Source organism: Dipodomys merriami, unplaced genomic scaffold (genome assembly GCF_024711535.1).
Source record: "Dipodomys merriami isolate MVZ:Mamm:240054 unplaced genomic scaffold, mDipMer1.0.p SCAF_1299, whole genome shotgun sequence".
Taxonomy (NCBI): Eukaryota; Metazoa; Chordata; class Mammalia; order Rodentia; family Heteromyidae; genus Dipodomys; species Dipodomys merriami.
The window spans coordinates 183,637-193,195 of NW_027202603.1; the positions used below are offsets into that span (position 1 = coordinate 183,637).

A 9,559-nucleotide genomic window follows, 5' to 3' on the forward strand; every position below is an offset into this window, starting at 1 on the left:
CCTGGTAGCAATAGCATAATTTACTTGGTGCCTCTGGGCTCTCTGATGCCGTTATAACTGCCAAATAAATAGCTCTCTAGTGTCTGTGAAGGCACTAGCAAGTAAATTTGATCAATGTTAACAAAACTGTTTTGTTCTGAGATCTGTTTTCTTGGTGGTGGTTGTCTTTGGAGCCTGTGTTGTACAGGCTAATCTAGAACTCCTGGGTTCAAGGGGTTCTCCTTGAAGTTCTCACCCTTCTGGATATCTGGACTACAAGTATGTGCCACTGCACCTCACCTTTCCCTTATTTTTGGAAAAGAGCCCTGACATTTGTTAGCCTTCCCTTTTGTAGAGCCCCTGCCTAGCATGCATGAGGCCCTGGGTCTGTTTATTTCCTCTTGATGCACAAATAAACACTCCCCAAAGTAGAGACGCTGGATTCTGAGGAGGGTCTCATGGTTCTCTGGGCCCTTGTGGACTCTCCGAAGCTCCTTGGCTTTGCTGGGGTGCAGGGCCGTGCCATGCCCATGTCCTGAGGCCCGTGCCCCTGAGAACCGGGAGCAGACCCGCCCCAGCTGTTACACACGACAGGTGAAAAGGTCGAGCAATCAGCACAAGTTGTGAAAGCATTATCAGAGATGTATTTTTATAAGTACAAAAGAAGGAAAACTGAGGATACATGTAAATGGACAAAATGTACAAAGCAGTTGACAGCCTGCCTCACACAATTCAGGAGCGCTGTTCTGTCTCTTGGGCAGGGAGAGTGTCATGTTCACATTGATGGGTGATTGGGGTTATCTGAACTGTGTGGGTCCAGCACTTGCACTTGTAGAGCAGGGGTCTGAGGTTACATGATTTCAGAGTCGTAGGAGCCAACGGCTCTGGAGCACGCCCAAGTTCTGCTAGTAGTAGAATATTGCCTATCTTCTGTTCCCCAAGGTTGATGATAAGCACCTGGGTTCTTCTGTTCACTCTTGCTGGGGTTTCTTTTTCCATTTTCTTCTCTATTATACACAGGGGTGTTTTTGTTGTTTTTGTTTTGCCAGTCCTGGGGCTTGAACTCAGGGCCTGGGCACTGTCCCTGAGCTTCTTTTGCTCAAGGCTAGCACTCTATCACTGAGCCATGATGCCACTTCCAACTTTTACTGTGTGTGTGGTACTGAGGAATTGAACCCAGGGCTTTATTCATGCTAGGCAAGCACTGTACCACTGAACCACATTCCCAACCCCACTTTCTTTGTTTTTTTTTTTTTTTTTTTTGCTTTGCTTTCAAAAACAAAATCTAGTACTGAAAGTTTGTCCTTTAAACATTAACTGTTTGGAAATACAGTGCTCCTGCTAAATGTGTTTATTTGAACTTGTGACATCATGCAGTAAAATCACGTATCTTCAGCATACAGGCCACTTCTGTTTGTGCGCATGACTGGGTCTGTGTACTGGTTTGGGGGCTTGAACTAAGGCCTGGGTACTGTCCTTTGGCTTTTTTTGCTCAAAGCTGCCTATCATTTGAACCACAGCTCCACATCTGGCTTTCTGGTGGTTAATTGGAAATAGGAGTCTCATAGACTTTTTCTGCCAGGACTGGCTTAGAACTAGGAGCCTCTTATCTCAGCCTCCTGAATAGCTAGGATTACAGATGTGAGCCACTGGCACCTGGCAGGCCAATGGATTTGAACAAATGAATGTGCCATGTAGTCATCATTCTGCTCAGAAACAGAACATTTCCATCTTCCCAGAAAGTTGTCTTTGTAGTTGCTCTCCCATGTAAACTGGTCTGGCTGTCAGTGGCCTCAGTTTTACTAAGATACCTTGTGGTAGTGTTGTAGAATTTGTGCTAATGGGACAACACACTATCAAGTCCAGCTTCTTTCATTCAGTGCAATGTCTGCAGAATTCTTTGGGATTGCTGTTTGTATCAATTTGTTCATTTTGGCCAAGTGAAGGATTAAATTGTATCTAGTGAAAAATAAATTGCAAGCTGTTTATCCTTTCCATGTGTTGATAGGGATGTGTGTTGCTTTTGAGGTTGTTAGAATAAAGCTACTGTGAGTATTTGCATGCAAATGTTGCTGTAAATGTATTTTCATTTATTTTGAGAATTTCTGAATCTTATGGTAATGGTATGTTTAACGTCAAGAAACTGCCAAACTCTTTTTCCAAAGTGGTTGTGACATTTTATATTTCTACTAGTGAAATAGGAGAAGTCTAGTTGCTTGCTCTATATCTTTACCAACATTTGCTCTTTTAATTTCACCGATTCTCTTGTCTTTAAGGTAGTAACTCACTCTCATTTTAATTTGTATTTTCCCAATGACCAGGAATGTTGGACATCGTTCTTGTTCATTTGTACATCTCTTCTTGGTGAAACGTTTACTCACATCTTTTGATTACTTATGTTCAGTTAGGGGTATTTACTAGTTTGTAGATGGAACTGTTTAGATTTTTTATGCAGTCTGGATGTAAGTCCCTTGTTAGACATACAATGTCAAAGTGTAAATATTTGCTCCTAGTGTGTATTTTCCATTTATGTTTTTAAAGAACAAGAGTTTTTATTTAGCTAGGCACTGATGGCTCACACCTGTAATCCAAGCTACTCAGGAGGCTGAGATCTGAGGGTTGTGGTTCAAAGCCAGCTCTGGCAGGAAAGTCATAAGACTCATCTCTCCAGTTAACTACCAGAAAATCAAAAGAGGCTTTGTGGCTCCAAGTGATAGAGAACTAGCTTTGAGTGCTAGCCTTGAGTGAAAGACCCCAGGGACAGTGCCCAGTCTCTTGAGTTAAAGCCCCATGACCTCCCTCCCTCCAAAAAAAGTTTCATTTAGTTCAAGTCAATGTAATATATTTTTTCCTATATATTTCACATTTTTTTTCTGTGTGCGAAATCAGTGATACTACAAAAGTATCATTTTCACATGCTTTTTTTTTTTTTTAATGATTTTTCCAGATTTAGCTTCTTATAAGTTGTCTTCTCGCTGCATTTAGGGCTAGCATTTTCTGCCGAGATAAGAAGTCCCAGGATTTTTTTCCTTTGGCTGTCTTGATTTGGAGCCCTGCTGTTCCAGATCTTAGCCTTCCTCAGAATTGGGATGACAGGCATGGAATGCCCAATGCTGTGTTTGTTGCTTGGCTGGCCTCAAACCATGGTCATCCCAGGTCATCTCAGCCATGTGATGTAGCTCGGGACAGCACCTGTGTGATGTCTTGTTGTTAGGTGTTTATAGAACTTCTCTAGGTATTCTTGTCAAATCACCCCATTTATCATTGCAAAATTCCAATTTCAGTATTTTTTGAGTTGGTCCTAAGATTAGCTCACAGCTGGTGCTGTATGCCTTGAGACATACCTCCATCTAGGATTTTTTTTGCTGTTTTTGTTTTGTTTTGTTTTAGATAAGAATCTCAGGTTGTCTGTTGGGCTGGCTTTGAACCATGATCCTCAGATTTCATCCACAGGCTTAGCTACATTGTAAAGTCCTGTCCAAAACAAAACAAAAGATCTGTTAGCTATTTTGGCCTAGGTTCTGTGATCTTAAAGAAGAAACACTTTCAATCTGGGTACCTGTAACTCAGGAGTCTGAGATCTGCAGATCAATCCAGCCTAGGCAGGAACCTATGAAACTCTGTATCTCCAATTAACAAGTAAAAGTACCAGAAGTGGAACTGTGGATCAAGTGGTAGAGCCCTAGCTTTGAGCAAAAAAGCTCAAGGACAGCACCCCCAGGTCCTGAGTTCAAGCCTCAGGATTCACATCTACCCACACAAATAAAGGATAGACACTGTCAGTCAGTGGCTGTGGCTCCAGTACTGGGGATGGTGCACTGCTGCGCTCTACCCCAGGCCTCAGATTATCTTATACAACCTCTTCACTTGCTGATTTACAAGAACTCCTGCTAAATATTGCCTCATCAATCATGTGCATGCATTAGTTAAGCCTCACAAATGCTTGAAGCGTGTGGAATGAGGCGATTCTACTTTTCACTTAGTCTGCATTATGTATGGTTCTTTTCCTTAGTAAGGAGACTGGACACCTTTTCATGTCCCTGACATGTGCTTCTAAGAGGTCAGTAGCTGCCTGTTTTCTATGATATCCCAAACACATTGCAGCTGTTAAATCAGTTGCTTTGCCTAGTCATGAATTCTGCCAGTTCCAGCCCGCTGACCCTTAAAAGCAGTCAGTACCCCAGCCCTCTGCCTCTGTCTGTGGGCTGGCCAATAGAAGGGAGGTGTCTTCTGTCTGAAGCTGGCTGAAGAGCTCTTTGCTGACTTCTATCAAGGGGCTAACCTTGGGTGTTAGAAAGCAGTTGACTCATCCTTGTTTTCATTCTCTTTCTACTGTTCTGTCTTGGTTTCTTTGCTATAAGAAACAGGTAACTTCAAGTAGGTCTTTGTCTCTTTATTCACGCAATACTGACTTAGAGTCAGTGGTCTTTCCTAATATTTTGAATAGGAAAGTAAAGAGAAAATGGATCTTTAAGAGTATATGGAGGCTGGGAATGTGGCTCAGTTGTAGAGTGCTTGCCTAGCATGCATTTCGATTCCTTAGTACCACATACACAGAAAAGGCCAGAAATGGCACTGTGGCTCAAGTGGTAGAGCACTACCCTTGAGCAGAAGTTGTTCCGGGACCATGCCTAGGCCCTGATTTCAATCCCCAGGCCTGGCATGTACACATGTACGCATGCACGCATGCATGCATAAATAAATAAATAGGATGAGCAAAAGATTAGACAGTTGTCTCCACTTCGTAGTTTGCTGTTGACTTGCGTGTGCTGCTGCCAGTGTTTTAAGAGTTCTCCGTGGGGAGCTCTTAGGACACGTTTATCTTCTTTGGAACTTCATGTAGTTGGTCTAATACATAAAGCAGCCAAGACCGTCAGATCCTCCTTGTTGCCGTTGATAAGTTTGTCAGCTCTCAAGCCACAGCTTTGTGTACATTCATGTATTTTTGTCTGGGCCTTATGGATAGGCCTCAGACATTCCACAGCTACCTGGAAGACATTATCAACTATCGCTGGGAGCTTGAGGAGGGGAAACCCAACCCCCTGAGAGAAGACAGTTTCCAAGACCTGCCTCTTCCGTACCCGTGTGGAGATTCTGCACCGCCTCTGTGATTACCGGCTTGATGCAGATGATGTCTTCGATCTACTCAAGGTGCTTCCCTGAAAGCCCATTCTCTAGTGCAGTAAAAACCCAGTAGTTGAGAATGGAGCTTTGAAATCAGAGCCTAGACACTGTCCCTGAGCTTTTTTGCTCAAGGCTAGTTCTCTACCACTTGAGCCACAGTGCTGCTTCTATCACTTAGTGGTTAGTTAGACGTAAGAGCTCTTGGACCTTTTTAGGGGGGGTGTGGTAGGAATTTGAACTAGGGCCTGGACATTGTCCCTGAGCCTTTTTTGTTTTGTTTTTGTTTTGCTCAAGGTTAATGCTTTACTACTTGAGCCACAGTTCCACTTCTGGCTTTTTGGTCGTTAATTGGAGATAAAGAGGCTCATGGCCTTTCCTGCCTGGGCAGGCTTTGAGTCGTGATCCTCAGACCTCAGCCTCCTGAGTAGCTGGGATGACAGACATGAGCCACGGATGCCCGGCTGGCAGGTGTCCGGATCATAGAGGATTAGACCTGGTGATGACTTCTAGTCCTTTCTTGGTCATGTCATTTAGAAGTAGTCTTCGTTCAGGACTCCAGCCTAGGTCAGGCCCTGGGGTAAATTGGGAGTCTCAGCTGGAGCAGAATGTTGCTGTGGGTTCTGACTGAGCTGCCATAGTGGATTACATGGGACAGAACCTTAGAGCATCTTATCCTACCCACTACCTTTTGTGTACGTATAAAGTAAATCTAAGCCAGGTAGTCAGACCATTCATTGTAATTCTCCGTTTTTGGACGGGTGGGAGCCGTGGTTGGGGTAGGGAACATTTCAAGCATTTCTATATCTTGTTCTTCAAAGAAGGTACCCCCATCCCATTCTGTGTTTTATCTGCCCAGATGGAAAAATGATATCCTGTACTTGGCATTTTGAAACAGGTGATAGGTTCGTGTATTGAAGTTTTCTTCCATTTATTTAGTTCATTGTTTTCCCCAACCCTCCTTCCTTTTCTGCTAAGGGTCTGGATGCAGACAGTCTCCGTGTAGAACCTCTAGGGGAAGACAATTCAGGGGCACTCTACTGGTATTTCTACGGAACACGAATGTATAAAGAGGATCCAGTACAAGGGAGGTCTAATGGAGAACTCTCCATGAGCAGGTAAAGTCTTCAGTGTCAAGGCTGTAATAGCTACATGTAAAAATGTCTTTAAAATTACATGCATCAGTGCTGGGTTGTGGCTTAAGCCATAGAGCACCACTTTGCAAACCTTACGCCCTAGGCTCAAACCCTGGTACCATACATACATAAAAGAAGAAAGCTCATACAAACAAATAAGGGGAATTAACTGTATCAGCATTCTTGAAGGGAGAGTAATTTCATATACAAATAAAAAGGAGCAGGGTACCAGTTGCTCACACCTGCTACATTTCCAGACATGTTTAAAATTTGTCCCAATCAATCTCACCCCTTATATCAATTTCCTTTCCCCCTTCTCCCCTTCCTACCTTCCCAAAACAATTTCAACATGCTTCCTTGTTCAATTTTCATAGCTGCAAACCATCTCTTTCAATCAAATTTATACCCTTTCAAAATACGTTTCAAAATTATGCACCCTTGGCCTCTTCCTCTCGGTATCATATTGAACTCGAGTTGGAAGAGGCCGGTCCGATCTCAAAATGGAGGTAAAACCGCCGCCCGGGTCGCCCCCAGCCCGACTCTGGCCGTCGCTGCTGTCACTGGGGGGAGGAAGGCCATGATCCAAAGGAACCAGAGCAGCTGCGGAAGCTGTTTATTAGTGGTCTGAGCTTCAAAACTAAAGATGATAGTTTAAGAGAACATTCTGAGAAATGGGGCACACTCACAGATTGTGTGTTAATGAGAGATCCTCAGACAAAACGTTCCAGGGGCTTCGGTTTTGTGACTTATTCTTGTGTTGAAGAGATGATGCAGCCATGTGTGCTAGACCCCACAAGGTTGATGGACGTGTTGTGGAACCAAAGAGAGAGGTTTCTAGAGAGGATTCTGTGAAGCCAGGAGCCCATCTAACAGTGAAGAAAATTTTTGTTGGTGGTATTAAAGAAGATACAGAAGAATATAATTTGAGAGACTACTTTGAAAAATATGGCAAGATTGAAACCATAGAAGTTATGGAAGACCGGCAGAGTGGAAAAAAGAGAGGATTTGCTTTTGTAACTTTTGATGATCATGATACAGTTGATAAAATTGTTGTTCAGAAATACCACACTATTAATGGGCATTATTGTGAAGTATAAAAGGCCCTTTCTAAACAAGAGATGCAGTCTGCTGGATCACAAAGAGGTCGTAGAGGTGGATCTGGCAACATTATGGGTCGTGGAGGAAACTTTGGAGGTGGTGGAGATAATTTTGGATGTGATGGAAACTTTGGTGGAAGAAGAGGCTATGGTGGTGGAGGTGGTGGCAGCAGAGGTAGCTATGGAGGAGGTGATGGTGGATACAATGTATTTGGAGGTGATGGTGGCAACTATGGTGGCCGTCCTGGTTATAGTAGTAGAGGAGGCTATGGTGGTGGTGGACCAGGTTATGGAAACCAAGGTGGAGGATATGGGGGTGGTGGAGGAGGATATGATGGTTACAATGAAGGAGGAAATTTTGGTGGTGGTAACTATAATGATTTTGGAAATTACAGTGGACAACAGCAATCAAATTATGGACCCATGAAAGGGGACAGTTTTGGTGGAAGAAGCTCTGGCAGTCCATATGGTGGTGGTTATGGATCTGGTGGTGGAAGTGGTGGATATGGTAGTAGAAGATTTTAAAACAACAGAAAAAAAGGCTACAGTTCTTAGCAGGAGAGAGAGAGCGAGGAGTTGTCAGGAAAGCTGCAGTTTATTTTGAGACAGTCGTCCCAAATGCATTAAAGGAACTGTAAAAATCTGCCACAGAAGGAACAATGATCCATAGTCAGAAAAGTTACTGCAGCTTAAACAGGAAACCCTTCTTGTTCAGGACTGTCATAACCACAGTTTGCAAAAAGTGCAGCTATTGATTCATGCAACATAGTGTCAATTAGATGTATATTCCTGAGGTCTTTTATCTGTTGTAGCTTTGTCTTTGTCTTTTCATTACATCAGCTATATTGCCCTGTGAATTGTGGTAGTGGTACCAGGAATAAAAAATTAAGGAATTTTTAACTTTTCAATATTTGTGTAGTTCAGTTTTTCTACATTTTAGTACAGAAACTTTAACGAAATGCAGTTTTGAAGGTGTTTCCTTGTGAGTTAACAAGTAAAGATCATTGTTAATCACTATTTTGTATGAATTTTGCTAAAGTTAACTGTAAAGGAACACCTACTGACTTGCAGTTTAAGGGGAATCTATTCTCCTCATTTCCAAACCATGATACGAATGGGCGCTGACATGTGGAGAGAATAGATACTTGCATGTATGCATTGTGTGTTTTAGATACATAGGATTGGGTATTTAAATTAGCATATTTGTGAATTTAATAGCATTAAGATTACCTTCAAATGAAAAAAAAAAACCCTCAAAATCCCTATTTGTGCATTTTCCTTCAATGAAATCATGGTTTTAGTGTGTTTTAAGATTTGCTGAATCGTAGCTGTGTTTAGAACATCTCCATACTACATTTACCTTGATCACATTGAGAATGACAGCTACCATAGTTTTGGAGTGTAAAGCATGTCTGCTGCCCTCTATTTAAATTTGTAAAGGGTAGTGGATATTTTCCCCATCCCTTTAGAAACCATTCTTAATTTTTGATTCAGGACCACTAAGTGTGCAATGTCTGAGCATATTAGTGGATACCTGATTTTATTCTGTTTTTCCTTTGAGACCCCTGAGGCCTATAAGTTTTATTACTTTTCCTTGGTTTAATTTCTCCATGCAAGTTTTCAGAGGAAGAGAATAAAAACACACTTCATTGTCAAATCCTTAAGAAAAAATTATGCACCCTCTACTATACCTTTGTCTCTGAATCTCTTTTGTAATTTGGTTCAGCAGTATAATAATGTGTATGCTATTTATGTATGAAAAGCAGTTTGTGATTTATTTATGTATTTATTTATGAAAAGCAGTTTGAGATTTCTGATCAGAATTAAAAAGAAAAGAGGGATAGTGCTTGCCTAGCTGGGCGCTGGTAGCTACTCAGCTACTCAGGAGGCTGAGATGTGAGGATCACCAATCAAAGCAAGCCCGGACAAGAAAGGCCATGAAACTCTTATCTCCAATAAAACCACCAGAAAACCAGAAGTGGTACAATGGCTCACATGATACAGTGCTAGCCTTGAGCTGAAGAGTTCAGGGACAGCACCCAGACCCAGAGTTCAAGCCCCACAACTGACAGATAGATAGATAGATAGATAGATAGATAGATAGATAGATAGATAGATAGATAGATAGATAGATAGATAGATAGTGCTTGCCAAGCAACTGAGTTTTATTCCCAGCACAAACAAAAAGCAAAGCACTTATGTGTGCATATTTTTAAAAGATAAGAA

The 9,559-nt window shown here is 42.1% G+C and overlaps 1 pseudogene; it reads left to right on the forward strand.

Moving 5' to 3' along the window:
• The first annotated feature begins 6,736 nt into the window (after positions 1-6,736).
• On the forward strand, positions 6,737-7,858 carry LOC138824491 (heterogeneous nuclear ribonucleoprotein A3-like; annotated as a pseudogene).
• The last annotated feature ends 1,701 nt before the right edge of the window (positions 7,859-9,559 follow it).